Source organism: Gasterosteus aculeatus, chromosome 11 (genome assembly GCF_964276395.1).
Source record: "Gasterosteus aculeatus chromosome 11, fGasAcu3.hap1.1, whole genome shotgun sequence".
NCBI classification, from domain to species: domain Eukaryota; kingdom Metazoa; phylum Chordata; class Actinopteri; order Perciformes; family Gasterosteidae; genus Gasterosteus; species Gasterosteus aculeatus.
This window is the reverse complement of record NC_135699.1, coordinates 15073253-15080921: the sequence shown is the minus strand read 5'-3', so window position 1 is coordinate 15080921 and position 7669 is coordinate 15073253. Positions and strand designations below refer to the sequence as shown.

The 7669-nt window shown below is 47.8% G+C and overlaps 1 long non-coding RNA gene across 1 annotated transcript; it reads left to right on the top strand.

The window, feature by feature from the left end:
* Positions 1-841: 841 nt before the first annotated feature.
* Positions 842-3822, top strand: LOC120828509 (uncharacterized). The gene is made up of 2 exons (XR_013451347.1): positions 842-1062; positions 1890-3822. It is a non-coding gene; the product is annotated as an uncharacterized LOC120828509 (long non-coding RNA).
* The last annotated feature ends 3847 nt before the right edge of the window (positions 3823-7669 follow it).

Genomic DNA, 7669 nt, shown 5'->3' with positions numbered 1-7669 from the left:
AGCAGATCAGAAATGTACTTTCTGTCCTAAACGATTCAGTGCTTTATAAACTAGCAGAAGGATTTTTGAGTCAATTCTTTGTTTGACAGGAAGCCAGTTTAACGACCTGAGAACTGGAGTGATGTGTTCCACTTTCCTGGTCCTAGTGAGGACTCGAGTTGCAGCGTTCTGGATCAGCTATAGCTTTCTGATTGACTTTTTACAGAGACTGTCTCTGTGCAGTATTCGAGTCCACCGAAGTCTACTATCTAGACATAAGTCCTCTAATCCTTGATATATTCTTTAGGTGATAGTATGCTGATTTTGTAACTTGTCTTATTATGACTGTTTAGGTTGAGGTCCGAATCTATAATTACACCTAGATTTCTAGCTTGGTTTGTGGTTTTTAACGTCAGTGATGGAAGCTCAGCGCTAACTTTCAATCGTTCATCCTTGTTACCAAAAACAATTACTTCTGTTTTATCTTCGTTTAATTGAAGAAAGTTTTGACACATCAAGTTGTTGATTTGTTCAATGCATTTAACCAGCCCCTGTATTGGATTGTAGTCCCCCCAGGGATTTAGTTATATAGATTTGTGTGTCATCTGCATAACTATTCTGTGACACACAACGTTTGGTGGCCACAACTATTTAGTGCTGACAGGCAGCTATTTACTTACTATTTTCCGGCCCTCCGCTTCGCGTCACACAAGAGAGTAACGCGAGTAACGAACTCATTTCAATTTCAGTAATTGTAAATGCGTTAATTTATTTTTAAAAATACATTGTTACATGCTCGTTACCGCTAAAAGTAGTGGAATTACTCCCAACACTGGTGTTTACATGGTGGTATAATTCGAATCTTTGCTTAGTCGGACTATGCTATCTTTCGGGGCAAGTGCTATTATCCCAATATACATGGCAGTAAATAAATCGAATCATTGGCCGAAAGCACGTCATATCCGATACGATAGGTGGCGCTGTTTTCATTACAACTAGTTGTGATGCAGCCATTTCCGCTTGAGCGCTTCACCACTTCCAACAACATCAACATTAGGAGAAAGATGGCGAGCGGAGAGCAAGGTGAAGCTACATCCCTCTACTATCTTTGCATGATGGTAATAGGAGCACAGCGAATGCGAATGGCGCTATTGGCCGATTTGATAATGGAGAGAAGACGCCGTCGGGATCTCAAGCATGCGCAAAGACGCAAAGTCCAGTTCCTCATCCCATTCACCGTTACATGCCGCAATAGTCGAACTATCAACTGGATCGGATCGAGTTATCCAGGGGTGTTAGTCGGATCGTAGTCGGACCGCACATAGTCAGACAAAGGTGTTTACATGAAACGGATAATTTGATTTCAGTCCGACTAAGCCAGTTATTCGAAACCATGCTGACTGATAAACTCTGATCCCTCCCAGTGAGAACATTCGGACTTTGACTCTGTCACAACAGAGGCAGGACACAGACTTGGAATCAAAAGGTACTTTAATAAAGACACACAGGGCTTAAATACAGTGGGAGGGGGCAGGTGATCGGACACAGGTGGAAACAATCATGGACACGGCAGACAATCACAGGGGATGACAGGACAAGGCAGGAAGTGAAGCTAACCCAGGGACACAAGATGCAGGAAACTACAAAATCAAACCAACCCAAACCGTGACAGTATCAGGGATGAGCTGCTCACCATGGGGCCTCCAGTCCTACAGCCCGGGTTTAGGAAGGTTTTTTCTCGTTTGCTGCTGCTCTAATTATGCTGTAATGGAAATGTAACTTGCTGTCACATGAAACTGGGTCAAAACATGAGAAATACGGCCCATCCGATGAATTGGTCTTATTTGCATGTTGTTGCAACTTTTCAAATTTAAATTAATCCTTTTCACCCTCTGTAATTAATTTTTCAGGGCGCACTGATCAGATGAGGCCCCCGATGGTGGGGCGTAGAAGCATATGGATATGACGTCCCAATCAGTGAGTCGCTCCACAGTCCAGGCCACAAAGTTGACATTTTGTATAATTGTGCTTCCTACTGTGGCCTCCCAGCCCATTTCTGCGGAATGGCCATCCGATGTGCTGCACTAACTGTTAACACACTACATACCACAGCACTGAGAAAGATTAATTCCCCTGCCAAGGATTGCTTTCTTCCCGTAATCATCAAACTGAGCACGGGTCCTTTCCGGAATGCATGTGTGTTTTAGGAAAAAGGGTTCTGTACACATGTTCAAATGGAATGTTTCATGCAAACTCGCTGGACAAGATTCACAGATAAATAATCAGCTGATTTCCCCCTCGCTTCAACGTGCATCCTGTGGGTCGAGCGAGCATTACCTGGACCTCTGCTTGTCAACGTGAGGTATCCCCTTTCCTTTGCACCCTTCTACCTTCGGCCGGCTCCTCGTTCCCATTGGGTTTTAAGTGGAGCGGCTGTCTTCGGTTGGAGCTGAAGGAGTATTTGTCCTCGTGACTATTGGGAATCTCAACTGAGACTGAAAACCTCCTTTCACAGTAATTACATTGTTGTGTTAAGCAGTTTTGTAAAGGGAGGCTCATTCCTCTCCTGCTGAGTCACAGGAGACAGGGACAATCTGCACACACCCCCAAACCCCCTCCTCTCCTCAACTGTCCCGCCAAAAAGCAACTGGATTCATCCAGAAACTCCCAGCTGGTGGGGGAGGATGTGCCAAACGGGCCCCTGGTTGTAGCTGTGGAAGAAGAGAAGACACCTTTTAGAATGCTGAACGGCTTCCAGAGAAAACTATCAATTACTTCTTTTTTTTTTGCGTGCATCTAATAACAGTGTAACAAAGGTTATGTTTATTATCAAAAGCAGAGTGTGGCTATACGTTGCACTTTTACACACACTTTAGTTCCTACCCGTAAATGCCAAAAATCACATTGGTCTTCATTCTCCTTAACACCAAAGATGCACATCGAAGCACTGGGCTCAAGGTTAAGAAGAAGGGACCCTGATAAGACTTTTAATATTGACACCCAGTCATTTGTCAATTGAGGACAGGAACAGAACATGTGTGTAAGATCTGCTGGTGAATTTTGACATCTATCAACATCGCAGCGACCCTTAACAGTAGAGTGCATTCCTGAGAGTTTAGAGTTTAGAGTAGTGAAAGCGATGCAGTACTGCAGTAGTTGTAGCACATTTAACCGTGCACACGAGGAGCTGTGTGGGCCTGGATGCTATGAATTGCTTTGTAGGGGAAATCCGTATCATTAGTTTTTTTATCACTTCTCCCTTTTCCGTTGTTTCCCAGAAGCCCCCCAAAAAAATAGCCCTTGATGACAAGCACTTTTGCTACGCGGATGTTTGGAGAATGGAATGTCAGGCCCCCTCGCCCTGACCGGCACCCTCACATTGTCCCTCAAAGACGTGTGTTTTTACAAACCAGGAGGAGACTCAAGAACAACAATGGAAGACGCACAAAACAACAACAAAAGGAGCACGAACAACTCTTAGGTCAGGGTCTCCCTGCTAGCCGCTACAGGTCCCCTGGTTGAGGGAGGGTCCGACTACTCCATCTGGGCCTGATGGTCCCAGGAGAGGATCACTGTTGCTGCAGCATCGGGCCTGACATCATTGCTATGAGGGAAGGTTCAGGGGAACCGAAAGAGCCAAACTTCCAAACAGCTCTTTGTTTTTATTCAACAATTTCACAAAATCAAAAGAGAAAAAGAAAACCCTATCCTCAATAAGTGAGTTTTTTTAAATCAGTCGAGGTTCAGAAGATTCCGGTATTAAGGGGCGTTGTGCTGCTGTGTAAAGATTCTGAACGGTGATGTCATGCATTTTGGGAGCAATAAACTGCAGATGTGAGATTGCTTTGAGGAGAAACAATGATATAAACCACATCTTTGTTGAGTCCAGGGGGGGGGGGTAAGGGGGGGGTGGTCTTCATTTCAAGGACGAGTCAATGCATGCAAAACAAAACATAGCTTTTAAGTTGCAATGCTTTTTACTTTTTACATTTCTGGACCCGATGACTGTGAGTCTCCACTAGATGGCAGCAGTGTGTCAAATCTAACGTGAAAATTGCAGCGCTCCTTGAAAAGCATTCATATGGATCTGATATCCTTTTCTCTGAGCAGAGATTTGTGGGGGAGACAAGGCCTCTTAGCTAAAGGTGGAGGAAGGGGCTGCTGCAAACACATATCATGTGGATTTGGGAAACCTCAGCAGTGGAACCACAGCGACCACTTTCACATACACAAAGCTGCTGGGGAAACCTAATTAATGTGGTCAAATTCAAGTAAGTTGACAAGTAGGACTCCCGTGAGTCAGATTTAATTAGAAAGAATCATTTTTTCGTGCCGGGTAGAAGAAGCCTGCGCGCTTCATTCATCTTAACCCTAAAGAGAAGGCCCATTTATCCAAAACTGCAGCGAGTCAACCTTTAACCACACATTGGGCAGGAAATGAGTTGCAAAGGTTCCTTTCATGATCACTTCTCTCATGATCGCTCTTTGACGGAGGTCACAGGTTACGATTTGTCAAACTTCGCTTTAAGCTGCTGTATCTGGAACAGACTCTGTGATCACGTTGACCCACTTAAAGTGTCGACAAAGTGCTGTAACATTACTTCCTATTCCACTATGAAGTGAGTCAAACACATCACCTTACAGCATGCAGCAGAAAGTGAATTTTAGAAATGTTGTCCACATTGGGTTTACTTAATTGTGGAATGAGCCATGCAACAACTTTAAGGATTATGACCAGCAAATATGAGATATCATGACCGTCATTATGAAGTGTGTGTTTTGATCCTTCTTATAGTTCATTATGAATGTATAACTATACTTCTACATTGATATAAGCAGATTACAACATTGAAGTATGTTTTTAATGCGAGATATATAAAAGCCTCATATTTTTCATCCTTCACACCGCTTATTTCTTGACACGTGCTGGACGTCCTGTCAAACTGAGATTTTGGGGTTTTATTGTGGGGGGTTGAACCACAAACTGACAATTTCTCAGACCTTTGAAATGGTAAAGCGTTAATCCTCTGTTTGTGAGAACTTTAAACACAGAGATCCGCTGCCTTTCTGCGGTATAAATTTAACTTGTTTGTTTTGGGCCGTCTCCAACATGCGCTGCAGATGGACCCGTTCTCACAGAGCTCCTCAGCCGGGGGCTTTTTTTTCTCCCAGCCGTCCCGGCCCGCTCTCCCTTCTTTGGCTGCAGCTCTCGTCCCGGGTTCCAAACGTCCCGAGTTTCATTTCACCATCCGAGGCCGACGTGCGCGGCGGGAGGAGCTCCATCGCTCCACAGAAGACACTAGCGTCAGACGTCCCGCGGCGTTAGGGAGTCCATACTGATGGTAGAAGCCGCTCCCCGATTAACGGACCCAGTCTGGAACATAAATCTCAGACTGTGACACCCGATCAATTGGTGAGGGTCACGAGGAGGGAAGATGGTAACACTAGCTGGCTATTGGGAGCAGCCATTGATTTCCTCCCGCTACGGTAGAAGCAAAAAAGACAAGATGGAGACACACTGAAAGGATTGTAATAAGTCGATGAGGAGCAGCTGACACATGACACCCCCGAGGCCCAACCCCTGGACCAAGACAAATGAAACCTAATAGCGTTCACCACCGCTGCCCATCTGGATGGCGAACAGCTGCAGAGCGCTTTGTCATCCTGCTTCTTGTCTCAACCCTTATCAGGGTGTCTTTCTAAACCACACCCATGTTCCACATGCGGCTTTTCCCCCGAAACCCCGCTGATCGGCGGCAAAGGGGGAGACAGATAAGCGATTACCCCGTGAAAGGGAAAGGAAGAAGGTCCTTTTGTCGGTGCTTTGGAGGTCCTGGGCTCCCTCCCCCGATCCCCCCCCTCTAAACCCCCCCCACCCCCACCCACCCTCCTTTCAGAGGCCTCCCGGGCGCCGTTAACACCAGGAGAGCGAGGCGCTGACTTCCAAGGTTTGGTGGAGCTGGAGAAAACAGCATGTCAACATCTGGGAGGCATTAGAAAGCCTGAAGGGTGAGGAAAAGGGAGACGATGATGGGGGAGTGTGTGTGTGTGTGTGTGTCCACCAAGCTGTGTGTGTTTTGCAGAGATTGACTTAATTGCATTGCTTTTGTGAGAGTTTGAGCTTGAAAACCGTGACCTCTTGAGTAATGCGTACTAGTTGAACGAGGGTTGCATCGGGAAGTCCCAGCAGAGATGAAGGCAGATAGTGAAACGCCTGCGGGTGTAGTGGTCGGGTGGTGTATGGGGGCTTGTGTGGCTCTTTGTTTGTGAAACTTGTTTGAAGACTGGGTCTTTCACTCGGCGGGCAGGATGCAGAGCTCTGGACCCTTGGCAACAGAGCGGCTCCATCTGAGCCCCGGCCCTTAAAACAAGATGGCTTTGTGCGTGCGATCGCCATCCTGCTCCTCCCTTCCTTCCCCTGAACCCCTCACCTATAGGGCCGCTGCCTCGGGGACGCCGCGCGCCAGGTGCTCCCCCTCGTCAAGCCTCACCGCAAACAGCAACCCTGACCTTCGCTGGGGCCGAGGGGCAAGCCGTGACATCACCCGGGAGCCGGCGAGCTGGCCGGCCAGCTGACAGGGAGCAGCCTTAAGCTCCTCCCCTTTTGAGCAGTGCTTTGTCGTGACAGGCCGGCTGTTCCGAACGCTCAATAGGCAATCATCCGGTTTATTGACGGTACCATTTTGGTCGGTCATAAACGAGGCCAGCCTCGAGGCGAGGCCTCAAAATGTCCTCACTGCCGCTCACATCTTCAGCTCCACGGCGGGGAAAACCCCAACGTGAAGTCCTGCACGTCTTTTTTTCCGTTACGTGGCTTTATTTCGACCCCGATCACACCTGCAAGAAATTTGTCTCCACCTCTGGTTAGTTGGGAAATATTTCTCCCTGCATGTTGTCCCGAACTGAGAAAAGGTACGACTTCAGTCTGTAACGAGGCCCCTGATCCCAAACAGACCCCCGCAGATTAATACATGAAGCCAAATTTCCACTCTTTGCATCGCCTCAAATGTGATTAATGAAAAACAGAGAGTTTTGCCAAACGGGAACATTCTCAGATTTTCCTGGCTCTTCTACACCCCCACCTTTTTTGTCCATTTTCTGTTGTTGTTTTAAAGGAAAGTCCTCTCCATGACATGAACACATGCTCTGCAAATGGCCCCGGGGCTCACAAGAGGCCGTCATGGACGTCCTTTCTCCTCCTCCTCCTCCTCCTCCTCCTCCTCCTCCTTCCACCCCCCACGTCAACCTGCCATCCACCCCTCCATCCCGGCTCCATGTCCCACAACTCCCTGTTCCTGAGCCGGCATTTCACGGACACTCCCGCCGAGACCAGTGACCTCATCAGCGGGCAGGAAGTCAGAGGGTTCAAGTTCCTCCGGAGAGAGTAATCCCACACATCTCTGCTTATTTCATTCAGCGGAGGGGGGGGGGTGGTGTGGGGGGGGAGCGAGTCGGGGGTGTGGAGTTCGAGTCCTGCCGGTTTCTCACTATCAGACGGTGTCACGTCATCATTGTGATCACGTGACCGTCGGCTTTTGCTGGCCTGAGCTCGTTCTGGAAGCGGAGCGATCTCGGTGGGAAAAGCATAGCGGGGGCCAGGTGTCTGCAGCTGCAACGTGGCACTGGAAACAATGTGGAGGAAGAGGTCGGACCAGGGGAGAAAAGAAAGGAGCTCAGAGGAAGAAGGAGC